Here is a 17,647-nt window from a genome sequence, read left to right as displayed (position 1 = left end):
CTGTGGTGACAGTTCAATAGATGGAGCTGAAGACCACTTCTAAAGAATGTGTAGACCCAATTCATTCATTCATTGAAGTGAATAATTGTCATTATTTATAATAAACATTTAACACATTATTTATGTATCTTATATTTCTTTCAGGTTTGTTGCCTGTTTGGTCCCAGTACTCAAGAATCAGTGATTTGTGTGTTAAATTTGCTCCTTGTTACAGTTGCCTATGGATATAATAGAGTGCTGTAGGCCTAAGTGCACCACATTTTCACCCTATTACAATCATGTTTTACTCTCACTGCATATATTGCACTATAGGAGCAATGTAGGCTATATGAAGTATTGCATAAATAATGTGTACAGTAACAGTCAGTGCCCGATTGACATGATGTCGGTATATTTTAAGAAAATGAGCACAGTACGACAATTTCATGATCTTGAAAAGTCCTACATCGAGCCCTAACAAGAAATACTCATAAAAGTGAAAGAATTAATTCATTCATTCAATACAGTGCTTCTGACCTGATAACAGCACATCTAGACTTCTGCGCCAATCACACTTTATGTAGTCACGGTGAGGCGCATGGATCGCCCCTGCGCGGCCGGTCACGCTTTTGAATGTTGAGCCGAAGTCTCCGGCGGTGGTAAGTGGCGGTACGCGGGGCTCAGCCGACGGGACAGCACACCTCTCTTCATATATTTTCGCAAACATTAAAATGGACGGCAGATACGTGACAAATGTAGCCACATATTCAGTCATATTTTTTTAAAAGTTCTGTCAGGAACGCCGCGCGAACAGCTGGTTGGTTGGTTGTAGCTAGCTGCAAAGCTAGCTCGACAAACCCCTTCCCCACAAGGAGATTTTTAATGAACCTTCATAATTTCACCTCTTTGAAGTGCAATTTTCTGGAGCACAAACCAGTTTCATCTGGACTTTTGGGTCTGTTTCGTTTAAATCTCTTAATTTCACGATGCGACTCTCTGGCACCGGGTTTCTCAGCTGGCTCGCTGCGGTCTTCGAGGAGGATCACTGGAGAGAGCGGTGCTGAGCTACACTGACACCCCAATATTCAATTTCTCGATTACTTCCAGTATTCTACCACCGGTAAGTGCCTAAACATTGCGGGTTACTGTTATACTTCTTCATAACTTGCTAGTGAAACGCCTGCACGAGCGGGGAAAGTGGAGCGGCTAGAATGTGTGTGCGCGTGCATTCGCGTCCTCTTCTGTAATAAACTACTAAATAGCTAGTAACGTTACATTAAGTAGTTCACGTTTACAGGGGGGTATTTTTTTGCAGTTTGCTCTATTAAGTACTAATATACTGGTGTGCATTGAACGTAGGAATCGATTAGGATGTGATATTTATTTACAGACCGTACAGTCTCGGGGGAATAAACGGACTGTTTATTTTGTAGCCTACTTTTAAAGGTGTAGCCTATACACTTAGTAAACCGTCACTGGATTTTATCGTTAAATGACCCTTTAAGGTGAGGTATGCAAAGAAACAGAGTCAAAAACGTAGACAGTACGTTTCGTGTTCCTTAATGGGTTATAGCAATAGAGGTTGATTTGGTGCAGATCAAAAACTACAACATACGATTGAGGTTTTACGTGTAACGTACTGTTTTCTTTGGTCTAGACCAGGGGTTTTCAATCTTTTAGATGTCAGCAAATATGATCACGCGTGCCAGTGACCCCATCATAAAAATTAAAAGACATCTATGTAGTTTCTTGTATAAAAACCTAAATTATATTGTAAAATTAATACTGTTTATTAACTGTTTATAACAGTGTTTAAAAACCTTTGATCTCTAGACAAATGAGAATATGGGTGCCCTTACATTAAGGTCTGGCTTTCCCTTTTGCTCTAAAGGGGTTTGCTTTGCACTCACAAATCAATATTTTAAACTGAACTCTGGTTGTTATATGTGTTAGACAGTGAAAAATGCAACAACAACAAAAAAAAGCATAGAAAAATAATGATGTGAATCCTAAATTGCATTACAGTCTCTGAAAGATTCCCAGACTTGACATTAAGCCTGTAAAGTCAGCTGGAGGCATTTTTGTGCATATTAAAGCAGCTCTGTGCTCAAAATATTGATTTTGGTGATAGAATTTCAGTGTATACGTATAGCTTGGGCTCTAGCCTGTGTTGTGATACAGCTTTCATTAATTTTATTTTTTTTGCAGTCTTACTGAGGCCAACTACATCCAATCTAGCCTGATGCTCTTAAAGAGATAGCTCACCCAACAAATAAAAAAAAATCTGTCTCCATTAACTCACCCTCATGTTGTTCCAAACCTGTATGAATTTTTCAACACACAAAAAAAAGATATTTTGAAGAATGTTGATAACCGAACAGCTTCAGTTCCCCTTGACTTCCATTGTATTTTTTTTGTCCCATGTGTTGTCATCAAGATTTCAATAGCTGCTAAAGCAATGAGCTGTTATTGATTGGCAGAGTGGTTGTATGCCACTCATATTTCCAATTTCCTGCATCAGGTAGCATGCAAATTCCATGCTACTCTAACAGTGATTATTTGGAGAACAATGATGCATAACTCTTTGAAATGGTCATATATTTACTACAACTCTGATAACAAGCAATAACACATTAAATATTTAATGCCGAAATGACAATATAATTGAAGGTAAGGAGCAAGATAAACATCCAAACTGATAACAGCCCATGTACCTGTAAACATAGGTTGCACATTGCCTGGATGTGATTGGACTGAATTGTTATTGTGTAAACCCATCGGGTCCAAAGCAACTACTTCATAGAATAGCCTCATATTGAATTCTTTTTTTTTGGGGCACTGTTGAAGCTTTTCTTTCCCAAAAGGCATGAGATCAAAGTCGGATTTCATTAGTTCATCTATTCTTTAACGGAGACAGGCAGTGTGGGATAATATATTGATATCTGACCTACCTAACTAGTGAAGACACTCCGTGTATGAATACAAATTGAATGCACATTTGTAAGGTAATTACAAATTGTTTTACACGTATTACTCTTGATGGTGAAATGGAAAGGTTTGGAACGTTTCCGTCCAGACATGTGATTAGTTTTCCTATTAGATGTTTAAGGGTGCTTTCACACCTGTAGATCGATTGCTTTGTTCCGAAACGGACTAAAATGATTACAATGTTGCTTTTTATTCTTGGTGCGGTTCGTTTTCACACGGCAAAGTTTCTAAACGGACCAAATTTGTTAATACAAGTCACACGCGAGTAAACTGTTCTCTCGTTGGTCAAAGTTCCATGGTTTATTTTCCGGGATTCCACTTAGCTGTCATGCATGCCATCAGTCTGGATGGAACGACAACAGCTTTGCTGGCTTATTGTTTTTTTTTTTGTAGCTGTCTTATATTAATTTATCATTTTGAGCAGGAGTCCAGAATCGATCGGGAAAACATTTTTAAAATGCACCTACTACGAAGAAGAGCAATAAGACAGCATTATAAAATGAAAAAGTGCGCTTTGATTTTTGAATGGCGAAGACGTGCTCACCCACAGACATTCCCAGGTTCAATTTGAGGTATTAGCAAAACAGCAAAGCTAATTCTTTTCACGGAACTTATGTAATTAACCATCATACATTGTGATATAGCCTGGTTCGTTGGTCCGTTGGATCGGATTGCTTTCTCACTACAACCGAACCGCTCCAGAGTTCGTTTTCAATCAAGCCGAGACCACCTTGTTCAGGCGATCTCGGACCGATTGTTCTGGCGCGGATCCGAGCGCGATTGCCGTGTTCACATATGCCCAAACGAACCGAGCTAAGGGGGGAAACGCGCCAGGTTCCGAAACAACGGGCCAGGTGTGAAAGCACCCTAAGTCTTAGGAGCAATGCATCACTGTAGAAGATTTATTTTGGCTTTCTAATGCCCGTGACTTCACATTTCCACCCTCCTTTCTTTTTTTAATATTTACAGATGTCATTTAGTCTTTTGATTGAAGAAGAGGGTCCCGTTTGATTAACATTCATCCATTCATACTTGCTTTCCAGCTTATTTTAAATGCTGTAAGCCTTGTCAAACAAAATTAGATTTTTTGTAATATCTTCAGACAGTTTTAAAAATGAAATGAATCTCTCTCAGTAGACTAAGCTTAATTTGTGTTGGTGAAAACAGCATATGTGATTCAAGATACAGTGTCAGCCACATCAGAATGAAACAAGGTGTGTTGTAATATTAAAGTTTGATTCTCTCCAGCAGCCATCTGTTTTCCTTATGTGGAGGGGTTTGCATTTTTTCATGTGTGCTTGGTGAATGCCTTCAAGTCATCACACTGCTCTGTGAAATGAGGAAATAATTTAAATGTTCGAATTGAAATGGCAAAGCACATCACTGTCTGTGTTTCTTCATTTTTTTTCTCTCTTCTCATACATCAGTGACTGATAATGTGAGTTTGAGTTAATGACCTTGAATCTCTGGATGAGAACAGCATTTGCTTTGTAAGTCTATGCAAAAACATGCAAAACAGAATGACATAAGGCAGTGCTGTTCAGAAAGCCATTGTGGGGAGGTAGAGAGTGTACAAACCTTCCACTCAGTGGCTGTACTAATGTGATTCACCTCTGGAACAAACAGTAGTTTCTTTTTTTGATAGGAATTCATTGATATTTTCAGTTGAATGGGCATGTTGTCTCAGACAGCAAGGCTAATGCAAAGTTAGCCCACATCTGCAAGACTTAAATTCCATTTAGGGTATTCTGACATAGTTGGAAGATAAGAAATTTGGGTGGTGTAGTGAAGACTGTTATATGTTGAAGATGTAGTGTTTCAGACAAAAACTGATGGCTTCTTCCACCTTTTTGTATTTAAAAAATATTGTTTGCTGTGTAACAACTAACCAATTAGTTCTGCTTGAATTGTAAAGGTCACGGTCAAATGTTAAGTTTTCCGACAGGGATTTGCTGGAAAATAGTGTATCTCAAGATAGAGTAATCTTGGCAGGGAATATGAGTGCTGTAATTGGGCTGCTTATTTGAGAGGGTTTAGGAGAACCTCAGAGCTGAAGGATGTTTGAATTAGAATGACTCATTGCAGCTTAACTAAATGGACAAATCAGTCTGGCATTGAGAAAACATGAAGAAAAGATGTCGAGCAAAGTGCTGTGCAAAGAACTAACTCTCTTTTAACTATGGGGAAATGTGTACTGTACTCAAACTTATCATTATCTATTGCATGCTTTCCTCAAAGATATCTTGTGTCAGCAAAGTAAATGTACATGTGTTGCTGTTTATCTGTTTGTGTTTAGCTTTTACAACACTTTGTCCATGTTATGGTGGTGGGAGCAGCATTCTAAGCACTTTGCAGAGCTGTTTCATTAACAGTTGGGAATGCTCAGCTCAAAACGCTTGTGTAAATGCAAGCTTTAGCTGACTGATGTGACGACTATGTGCTACTCATCATGTTTTGCCTTTATAAACCTGCAAGAAGTGAGTCTGGTTTCTCAGGACTAATGGGTTTTGTTCTATTTATAATGCAATGGAGTGTAATATAATTATAAATAATAATAATAATTTATTTATTTTGAAAAATACACGTGTATATTTTACACACACACACACACACACACACACACACACACACACACACAATATTTCATTTTTTAATAAATGCATTTCTTTTGAGCTTTTCAGGATTCTTTCATGAATGTAAAGTATTTCACAGTTTCCAAATATATTAAGCAGCACAACTGTTTTCAATGTTGATAATAATAAGAAATGTTCAAAATTTCACCAGATCATCATTAGAATTATTTCTGAAAGATCATGTGAACTCTGGAGTAATGGCTGCTGAAAATTCAGCTTTGCCATCACAGGAATAAAGTACATTTTTAAATATAATAAAATAGAAAGTAGCTATTTTAAATTCAAATATTTTACAATATTAGCCTACTGTTTTTATGGTTTTTGATCAAATAAATGCTGCCTTGGTGTGCATAAGAGACATCTTTGAAAAACATAAAAAAAAATCTTACCAACCTCAAACTTGTGAACAGTAGTTTATATGTATTTTCCGAAGTACAATATTCCCATCAATATTGTGCAATAAATTGGAAAAACAAAGCAGTGTTCTGTATTTTCCTAAAAGTTCAGAAATGTTCCTACTGCTTACATAACCTCATACATTTGGCAAACGAAACCATACTTCAACTCATCCCCTCAGCAACTGAAAAGTTTGCCATTCGATCAAAGGATTCATTGTCTATGGATAGCCAGTGCTGCCACACACAAAGCCTTTTCTGAACTCTAACCCCCAGCTCTGAGGGCTACGGACGCATTGTGAGGGAATGAGGGCTTAGTCATTCCAGGCTGCATGTCCATTAATTGGTGGAATCTCATAAATGGGACTGTCCTCTGACCTCCACACTCTAGCTGAGCGAGCAAGTGTGCGCTGAGCATGAAAAGCATCTCACTTGTTCTTCACTATGTAGAAATGCTTTGAAATTCCTTATGGATTCTTTGCATATAAGCAATTCCCACATTGAGAGAGGTTGTTGGAGAACAGCCAGGGAATTCCTACAATGGGGTTAATGAGGAAGCCTTATCAAAAGAAGTTCTCATTCGGTATTCAATTGGCAACATGGTGTGCCGCAGAGCTCCCCTTCACAAAACTCTCATACCTTGGGAACGTTCGCACTGTTTATTACAGTTTTCTTTGAGTGTATCTACACACTGTAAAAAGGGAATTGCAGAGAAAACTTAAATTCCATGCAATCTGATGCATTCAGTTTTTAACTGTCTTAAAATTAATTTGAATTTGTTTGTTCACTAAATGCCAAGTGCTTACATCAGCCAATAAATTAATCAAGGCAACTGCAGATTCTTTGTTCAGCGGATAATAAATTGAGTTATCATTTTGGTAAGCATAAACATGGCGTTATAGTTTTAATAAAACACTTAGGCTAATTTGTGAAGTCAACTATGCTATCTTTGTTTCTGAAGTCGCAGTCACCTTACAAAGCAAAGATATCTGGGATATACATAGTTTTAGAATGTTGTACATAGACCTCAACACTTGACACACAAACCTTAAAAATGGTGACAGTCAACAAATGTAAAAAGATGAGCTCTTAACATCATAACACAACAAATAAATAAAAATGTGACAAAACGACAACAAACAGCAAAACAATCCAGCAATCGTTACTGCATAACATATTCATATAGCAATGTTTGCTGGGACCCTTAACATTTCAGCAGTATAATTTAATTTGAAATTATTTGTTCAGACAGCTGTTTTTTACTAGTTTGGAAATCATTTGAGGGAATTCAGTTCAGCATGTTTTTTTTCATGTAGTTTCATTTCTTAGTATTTGTGACGCCTCCCGAACAATGTTAGGTAGGTTATTCCAGAGTTTGGGCGCTAAATGGTCAAGTCAAGTTTATTTGTATAGCGCTTTTCACCATACAAATCATTGCAAAACAACTTTACAGCCAATTAAGTTTCTACAATATTTAGTGGTAGTTTATCAGTGGTGACTGTCAGTTAATATATATATGGCAGAAATGTATGGAAAAATCAATTTAAGACGTAATATAGACGTAAAAATCAAACATACAGACGATGAACACTATTAACAGCAATTATTATATGATGCAATCAAACTTATAGCAAAATGTGGTAGTTCTGTATGTTGTTTCCGGGTTGGCATCATCTGAGGTCCTCTGAGGGGTTGGCATCATCTCTTCTCAGGTGTTCTGGATCCAGACTGAAGCTTGTGTAAATTGGCAAAAAACTGAGAAACAAATAGAGACATAATTAGCATCATTTAAAGCAAAAAGTCTACTGAACTTTTCGTGTCCTCGTTGATACGTGAGAAGCAGTCCTGACACGATGATCATCGTCTCGATCAGGCTCCTGAAGTCCCTCTTCAGTGTCTCCGTCTGCCGCAGCTTGGTGTCGTTAGCCCCCACGTGAAGCACGACCGCTCCGGTGCTCTCGTCGCCCTTCAGGATCGCGGGTATCTGCACCGAATGCAGCTCGAATGTGTCCTCACCTGCACTCAAAGGTAGACACACGTCCGCCATTAAAGCAAGTAACAGTGAATAGTGTATTAGTAATGTAAGTGAGATTAGCGGCAACCACGCTGGCGATGCTAGCGGGCTATATGCTAATAGCGGATGAGTCCTGGGAACTGGAAAGTATGTAGCTGCTTTTTTTAAAAGTGCAGTTAGTGTTTGTGCAAAAATTGTGCTTGGTTTTGGGTTACTTTGCTAAGTTGTCCTAATCATATATATTGATTTCTTTGGTTCTTGTAGAATATAGATGTATTCTGAAAAGCTTAGGGACTTTTTGCAGAAGTCTGTTTTCTGTCACACTATTGAAAGGACCTTCTTTAATTTATTCAAACAATCTTGTGCCTTGATCAGCTTCTGAAACCACTCTTGATATAAATTGCCTCTTTGATTGTCGTATTCAGTGCAACCTTCCAGCACAGCAAGCATACGGCTTGATGCTCCAGCTGTGTGAACGAGCTACGTGAAGGATGACTCATCTGTGGAGAATCTTCAATCTCCGTTCTGACAGCTCATTCTTCCTGTTAACTCTAATTTGACTGAAATGCAAATGGATACTCCATACATACTACCTGTTATTTGTCTGTTCAGTATGTTCTGTCTGGCATGCCAATGTTATTTAAGCATTGGTGTTGGTAGAATTAAGAGCGTACAACATGCTGGCTTTTGTCAGACTTGATTCAAGCAACAAGCAGTTAGCCAAAAAAATAGTTTCAGTACCTTCTTGATGGATATTTTTTCTGATTGCCAATAAATGTTGAGACTGAGGGCATTGGGAATAATTATTGAAATTTTGTTTCTCACCCTTTGGCAAATCGTTGATCACTTCTGAGGATTGCTGAGTAATATGTACAGGGAGGATTCAATTCAAACAGTATGTGCTGCTTCAGATAATCTCTTGCACCTTTAATTGGATTGGGATGTGGAGATTGGGTCAAACAAGGTCACGCTTTAAGTGTTTAGCTTTTTGACGAGTCATGAATGGGCTGATGACAGCTAACTTGTAGATTTAGCTTAGGGCTGAAATATATACATTTTAAAATTGAAAACAGACTGGCTGCTCGGTCTATTCAAGTAATTTGCATTATCCTGGTCTTAAGTGATGTGTACACACAATGTTTGAACAGTTTTAAGAGGTACTATTCTTTGAGCAGTGTTTGGTTAGCCTATAACTTATTAGACAAGCCAGACATTTGAGTTTGTTTTTACTATTGAGCTGTTAATTGCAAATTTACTCAAAGAGGTCAGAGGTGTAACTTCTGTGTTGTGCATGTGTGTACGTATAAAGGATGGCCATTTGACTGTATCTTTTGTGTCAGTACTCATCATATTTGACAGAGCTGCTGTTATTTGAAATCTTTGTCGAGTAGCACATCAAGTGAAATGGCCAAATACTTTAATTTAAAATGTGATAAAGAGTGAGTGATGTGGTAAAGAGCATTTGCTGTGATCTAGGATTTTTCCAAACCCATGTAAATCTTGAGTGAAACCACGCCTGACAGAATTGGGTCACACAGAGCAATTTAGGATTGGAAGACACCGAAGAACCGCCTAGACCAACACTGATGTTATCTGCTATGTTTGTTAGGGGTTGCTTCATTAAAGGTGAAATGTCCTGGCTTACTTTGCCGAATGGCCTTTTCCACACTGTATTTCTAGTTTAGATTGAGTTCTGACTGCCAGAGGTGTTTGTCATATGCAAGAGATTCTGGGTCACGTCTGACTTGAGCCCTTTTAAAACAGCAAGATCTATCAGTCTGACAGAGAAGATTGCTGTTGTGTGTGTATATATATATATATATATATATATGTCTTCTCCAGGTCGTGCTTACCAGGTTGTTCATAAAAGCCGAAATGTGCCGAAATGTCGGCTTTTAAAGTAGTTGGAGCATTTTTAATTACTCGCCTCTCGCCTCCCTCCGCCATTTGGCACGTTCGATTTGTAGCGGCGCTGCGCAGAATGAGTCTATGCTTCAAGCCGAACGTGCCTAAAGGCCAAAGTATACTTCGGCCGTCCGCGTCCACGCACCGTCCGCATTATGTCATTTTCTTCATCGTGTGAGGTGAATGTTGAGACAGAGCGCAAGTCAAGTAGGTGGTACTGCACATGTGTCGTGAGCGTGGTTGAATATACTTTGAAAGCTGTGCGGACGCGGCTGTGTGCGGGACAGAACGGAATGCGGAAAGTGATGTATACCCGGGCATTAATGTATGCTACCTTTTCCACGACATTCTAATTTATTGAGATGCACCTGTATATATTAGGGCTGGGCGATTTTTCCGATTTTATCGGTTAACTCGAATTTAATGTTTTGCCACGATTTTATTTTTTAGAAATCGAGGAATCGCGATTTTGAGTAGAAATATTACCAATCGTTAGACACTTTAACCAGATGCCAATGATAACTGTAAAAAGAAAAGAACGATCCAACCGCATGTCGGCGCATGTGATTAACCGCTCATGTGTGACACACTCATATCACTAGGCGCCATTCACAAGGAATGAGCATTTGTGTTGACAAAGATGCAACGCGGGCAGTAGAGTAGGGAAAAACCATAGACTGTATAAAAACATGGACGTAGTGTCCATGACGTAACCCGTAGACTTCCGACGAGCGTTTTGAAGCCTAAAGTAGGCGGAGCCAGCCGTCGCCATCTTGGCAGCAGCATTTTATGTCATTGCAAATCAATCAATCAACCCGGTTCTGTGATAGGTTGCTGACCAACAATCTCTTTGGCTGTTCTCCATTATCGTGCTATTGCCAGACTGATTCTGTTGGTTGGTTTTACTGTATTTCCTAACACTTTGAGCTGCCGTCTGTGTACTGCAATCTAGTTATACTGCTATGAAAAATGCATATAAAAAAATAAAGAGTGCCATAATGCATCACAGTAGCTGTAAACCAATAAAAACTTTAAAACAAGACCTACAACTGATGTTACAGACTTTATGCTGCCGATTATTACATAATTATCAGAGTGCATCGTACTAATGATGTCTGAGACTGAACTTGAGTGAGAACTGCTGCATATCCACTGCAATCAAAGAGAGCGCCATAAGTTGAGCCTTGGCGAAAATCCACTGTTACCAAGCAACCAAACACACCATGAAACATAAGAAACGTGCTGACTGTCAGGAAGGTGTGTGAACTGCCTAATGTGATTGTGCAATGATGGAGTAGGCCTAATGACATGACATCTTTTGACACATGAAAAGCTTATATACGTTTTTGTACATTAGATACACGCTTAAAAGCCAGACAAAAAGTCAATTTGTGAGGTATTTATTTGTGTAATTCTGTCCACTGCAAAATCCTCCCATATAGGGATAGAAAAAAAACAAATACCCATGACTAAATCTCTAATCCACTTTATCCAGTAATGATGTGTCTCATAATAAGCCAGCTATGGTAGTGGTACTGTCCAGACATGCTCAGGAGGTCCACGCTAAAGCATCCGTCATGTGATATTCCAAATATAAGCTGGAGCTACAGAGTAAAATGAGGTGTTTGTTGCTCTTCACATACAAGTTTTATTATGTGTTGACTTTCTAGCACCTCCCTGTTTAAAACTACTTTGACGATATGACCAAAATATTTGATATAAGCAAAATACTTTTCTTAGAAAACATACGTAATTACCATAGACTGTATAAAAACATGGACGTAGTGTCCATGACGTAACCCGTAGACTTCCGACGAGCGTTTTGAAGCCTAAAGTAGGCGGAGCCAGCCGTCGCCATCTTGGCAGCGCGTCACTCCCGGATAATTGAAAATGGGTAAAGAGCGAGCGGCAACCTCCCGCTCTCTCTCGTGAAGCCAACAAGGAAGTGACTTAAACTGTAATTAATTGACTGGCTACTCGTCGGAAGTCTATGGGTTACGTCATGGACACTACGTCCATGTTTTTATACAGTCTATGGTAAAGAGGCGAGAGCTGGCTGCTGAAACCACGCTCACCTAGCTCGACGGTGGTGACAGCAGCGGCAATCCACCTGTCACTCAAGTGGCCACGCTCATTTTGCCCTCCTCACAGTTGTCATGAAGGGCAAAATGAGCTATATAGACCAAAATAATTTTTTGAACCAGGCTGTAAACATGTTTTTTTTCTGCTGTAAAGTTGGGCATTTTAACATGGGGAGTCTATGGGATTGACTCCCTTTTGCAGCCAGCCTCCAGTCGATGAATTGCAGCTTAAGTCACTTCCTTGTTGGCTTCAAGAGAGAGAGCGGGAGGTTGCCGCTCGGGAAAAACATGCAAGAAGATGGGAGTGAACTTCTTTTAACTTGAGCGCCGTGTTTTTAGAATGCACTAGTCATGCACTAGACGCTGCAAGAGACACGAGTGCAGCAGTCAAACGCGTCCATGTTTACATAGAAAAAACAATGGAAAAGCATCGCAAGTGAATATAAAAACCTGTAACTACTACTGTATGTCTGATATTTCATGTTTGTATCATGGTGACAGGCTGTAAGCTGCTGTTGTTTTTACAGAACATCTATAGTTAATAATAGTATATTGTGTTATATCTTAAGTCATTTTGAATTTGAATAACCTGACTTTTGAGATTTTTTTAAAATAATTTTTCTTGTATTATATCTGAACACACACACACACACACACACACACACACACACATATATATATATGTATATATATATATGTATTTTTATTTTTTGGGGGGCTGCTGTCCCAGAAATGTGTCATAAAGCCCTTTTTGTCCTTGATCTAACGTTGCCTTTTAAGAACACCCTTATTCTTTATAAATATTTTTTGCTTCACTCTGAAAACATTGTTTAACAAAATTAGGCTTGTAAGTTCTTCATTGGGTAAGTTGTGCATTTTCTTTCTAATCAAGCTGATTAGCCCTTGTAATTTTCCCCAAGACTGTTGAATTGAATTTCAAAACAAATGTCTATATGCATAAACTATTGGCTTTCTATTCTGTACCAGTGAACTGCTTCCTGAGGGCACAGACCTGTGATAATATGGATTGAGACTCATAAATTAATCATTAAAGACAATGTATTAATTATTCATATGCACATTCAGGCAATAACAGCCATCAGTTAAAATCTCATTGGTCCACTCTGGTTTAAAGTGACAGGTTTTCCATGCTAGAATTCTTCCTTTGACAGTTTTAAGCTTTATAAACTATTGCACTGATATATTGACACCAAATATAGTGTATTTGGAATTATGACATGAATGTTATTCCAAGATAACTAGTTTTGTCCAAATTTGAAGGTGGTATACGTGTAACATATCCCAGAATGCACTGCGTTGTGCTCAACTCATCAAAGAAGGTGGACGAAGTGAAAATTTAAAAAATTTGTATGCTTATAGAGTAATGTATCTTTAGCTTAGCAACATGCTAACCTCTAACTATGTAGAGAGTTCCAATTTTGTTGCTAATGAGGTTCCGTGCTAGTTCGGATGCTGCTAGTGTAGGCAGCAGACAGCAAGGGAGCTCACTAGGGTTTGGTACACAGCCATACTGTGCTATATTATGAAGGCAAGACCAAACTACTGACTTATTGCAACATTTTTTGCTGTTTGCCATCTCTTTTCTTTGCTCTTGAAGTACACTTGTGTAAAGTTTACTTCCCTTCTGGAGTGCTTCCTAATGCCACAGGCTGCCATAGGTTCTTTGATCAGCTGCTGGCACTTAACTCTGGCACTGAGTGTTCGTGTCTGTTGCCAGCCAGCTGCCCGGGGTGAGTGAGGAGCATCAGACTGATTTTATTCTGTTCCTGATAGATGCAGGACCTCCAGACATTTCTCAAGAGCTTTATTGATAGGGTTTGTAGTGACCTCTTTTTTTGTGTTTTGTTTGTTTTCTGTGTTTTTCTTGTCCTACGCCTTTCTCAAACCTCACTTGAATGCTCACCCACCACACCAAGTTGTGTTATTCTTTTGTGAAATGGCAAATGCTGTGAAATGTGCTTGTTTTGTTGTACATTGGAGATTGAAAGCTGCTTGTTTCTTCAAGTAGGCCTATCTCAATGCCATCTTGTGGTGTTTTTCTTGCTCGCTGAGGAGGTCACAGAAAAGTCTCTTGTACACTGTAAAAAATCAGAAGTTGAGCAAACTTAAAATTTTAAGGCAACCAGCTTCAGCAGATTTTTGAGTTTACTCAACTTAAAGGTCAATTAGTTGTACAAACTTTTGTGCATGTTTAATCAACATAATATATCAAGTTAAGCAAACTTTGTTAAACTTCCAATTTTGTGTTTAGTTGACTAGAAATATGGAGTTTTTATAATTTAGAAATGTAAGTTTACAAAACTTGATAGTTGAAGTCGTTGTAAAAAATCAGAAGTTGAGCAAACTTAAAATTAAGGCAACCAGCTTCAGCAGATTTTTGAGTTTTCTCAACTTTAGATTTTTTACAGTGCAGTTTCAGGACTTAAGATTTTACTCAACCTGAGTTTTAAGTTCAGCACAGAAATGTCAATCCAATATGAGTGAATTAATTTATTAAATCGATCATAAACCTGCATAAAACCGTATACAATCTCGAAGACAAAATACACGATGACAATAATATACACAATGACCTGAAGGATCATGTGTGTTCATTCAAAGAAAGGTTTTCCTATTAATTAATTAATTAGCAAAGAAAAGTCCATCCCTTGTGGATTTTCCTTATGGACAAGGCAGTGATTTTCCCCACCTAAATTCCAGGAGGTCGTAAATGTATCTGGTGTCAGGGTTGCCATGGTAATCAGGGGGGCCTGGTGGCAGACATCCTGGCATCCAGTTTATTGGGTGAGGGGACTGTGACGATTTGTTAATCTAATGAATAATTGATTTGTTAAATCAAATGAAAAATGGTGTGTCTGATTGGTCCAGACGCTACACCAAGTTATGCAAAGGTCAGCCAGATTCAACTGCAATATCAAAAAGAAGATACTATGTCTGCTTTTGAAGAGATTGATAGCAACATTTTAGAAGAAATAGTACAGCACCTTAAATCATCAACCTGCTATCTTGACACACTTCCCACATATTTTTTCAAAAGGGTGCTTAACTGTTTAGAAGCAGAACTCTTAGAAATGGTGAACACCTCACTTCTTTCTGGGATGTTTCCAAACTCCCTGAAAACTGCAGTTGTTAAACCTCTTCTGAAAAAGAGCAATCTTGATAAAACCATATTGAGCAACTATAGACCAATATCAAATCATCCTTTTATAGGCAAGATTATTGAAAAGGTAGTCTTTAATCAGCTGAACAAATACTTAAACTCAAATGGATACATGGACAATTTTCAATCTGGTTTCCGACCACATCACAGCACAGAGACAGCGCTCATTAAGATAATAAATGATATTCGCTTAGATTCTGAATCTGGCAAAATATTAGTGCTGGTACTACTAGATCTCAGTGCTGCGTTTGACACTGTCGATCATAACATACTACTAGAGAGACTGGAAAACTGGGTCTGGCTTTCTGTGATGGTAATCAAATGGTTCAGGTCATACTTAGAAGTGAGAAGTTATTATGTGATTATAGGAAAGCACAAGTCTAAGTGGACATCTATGACATGCGGGAGTCCCAAAAGGCTCAATTCTTGCACCGCTCTTGTTTAGCCTGTATATGCTCCCACTAAGTAAAATAATGAGAAAGAACCAAATTGCCTATCACAGCTATGCTGATGATACCCAGATTTACCTAGCCTTATCACCAAATGACTACAGTCCCATTGACTCCCTCTGCCAATGCATTGATGAAATTAACAGTTGGATGTGCCAGAACCTTCTTCAGTTAAACAAAGAAAAAAACAAAGTCATTGCATTTGGAAACAAAAATAAAGTTCTCAAGGTGAATGCATACCTGGACTCAAACAACTAAAAATCAAGTCAGGAATCTTGGTGTGATTCTGGAGACAGAGCTTAGTTTCAGTAGTCATGTCAAAGCAGTAACTAAATCAGCATACTATCATCTAAAAAACATTGCAAGAATTAGATGTTTTGTTTCCAGTCAAGACTTGGAGAAACTTGTTTATCACCAGATCACCAGCAGGGTGGACTATTTTAATGGTCTCCTCACCGGCCTTCCCAAGAAGACCATTAGACAGCTGCCAGAACGCTGCAACATTGGTCCTAAAAAAAAAATCTTTAAATGGGCACAACCACAACCTTTTTATTGCATCAATATTATTTATTTGTGGAACAGCACATTTAAATCACAAACCAAATCAACTAATTTCATTTACAACATCTCTAGCAAATAAAGCTGGAATAAATGCCTGTTCAAGAGCTTATTTGTCAGCTTTGAGTTGCAAAAGTAAAAACTTCTATATAATTGATTAAATGGGGAAAGCTTCAAGTAAAAACTAATACAAAATTCAAGTCCAAAATAATGTGCAACAATAACAACAGGTCCAGTCAAAAATGTATTGGCCAAAGTCTTTCATATCTATCACCAGCAATATAAAATTCATTGCAATGGCGGTTAAAAGTGCGTGCGTAGCAACAAAGAGAACAATTTCCTTTCAAGTATTAGATAATCCACCGATTCTAACTCGGATTCTGTTGCCTCATCAAGATAAGGCATAGAACTACTTTCCCCTTCAAGAGGGTACCTGTCAGTTTCATGAGGATGGCCGTCTCCAGGAAATAACTGGGCAGTTTGTGGCTCACGGTCTTTTGGTTCTGCATTTTGAATAACAATATTTGCTCTAAAGTCTGTAATGGAAAAGCTGCAATGTTTCCGACTTCTTTGACCACTGAATGATGAAATCAGATTTGTTTTAAAATCACACTGGCTAAAAGGGCACCTTACAATTTAATTATTTTTTAAAAGTGGCTCATAATATTTTTGATAAAATCAGGTGTTTTACAAATTTCCTGTAGTGGTGCAATCGGTAATGTTTCAAAAGGACCTCCTGAGCAGGGTGTTCAAATTTGCATATCTTGCAGTGCATCACCATAATGAGAAAAAATAAACAATACAATGGTAGAATTAATTCTTTGGGCAACAACATAAGATTTTATTTATTTTTTTACCACAAGGGATACATGAATTTATTGCTAGAGAACATTATTAAAGAAGAACAACTTAAAATACCATCATAAAACAAGCAAGAAAACAAATATTAAATACTAGTTGGTTGAACGAATATCACATTTTTAAAACCTACTATGATTTTAAGCTTTAAAATGGCTCTTAAATTATTTGCATTTTTAAAACATACAGATACAGATTTATAGTACACTTAGCAAACATAAGCTACACAAATACTTTGCATAATAAATGTAAATTAAGTTAAATTAAGAAAATGCATCTTTGGGACAAAAACACACAAGCTTGACTTAACGTATATTATTGGTCAAACAAATTGGTCTAAATTTCTATTTCACTTACTTTTATGTGTTATCTCAACTTTTTTAATGTTAAATAGTTGAATAAACTTTAAAAACTGAGTTTGTAATACAAAATGTAAGTTGGATTTTTTACAGTGTAGGCTAAGTGGTGTGAGACTTTCTACCGAGTGATGCTCTGATCTCTATCATGCTGCACAGTCAACCTGAAACACATTTTAACTCTTATTGCCTTACCGTTGCAAGCAAATCTTTGTTGTCTTTTTTTTTTTTTTTTTTTAATCACCAGATT

General features: G+C 37.9%; 1 protein-coding gene across 1 annotated transcript in view; it reads left to right on the top strand.

The window, feature by feature from the left end:
• The first annotated feature begins 580 nt into the window (after positions 1-580).
• Positions 581-17,647, top strand: part of LOC107561051 (rho GTPase-activating protein 32-like) — a 108,286-nt gene continuing 91,219 nt past the window's right edge. The window contains exon 1 of the mRNA XM_016245390.1: positions 581-1,099. The gene's annotated coding sequence lies outside the window, so the exon portion shown is untranslated. The remainder of the gene's footprint in view (positions 1,100-17,647) is intronic.

The sequence above is a fragment of the Sinocyclocheilus grahami genome, unplaced genomic scaffold, assembly GCF_001515645.1.
Source record: "Sinocyclocheilus grahami isolate Dianchi unplaced genomic scaffold, SAMN03320097.WGS_v1.1 scaffold755.1, whole genome shotgun sequence".
Lineage (NCBI taxonomy): Eukaryota > Metazoa > Chordata > Actinopteri > Cypriniformes > Cyprinidae > Sinocyclocheilus > Sinocyclocheilus grahami.
The sequence above is the reverse complement of the archived record's forward strand: the minus strand, read 5'-3'. Positions and strand labels throughout refer to the sequence as shown.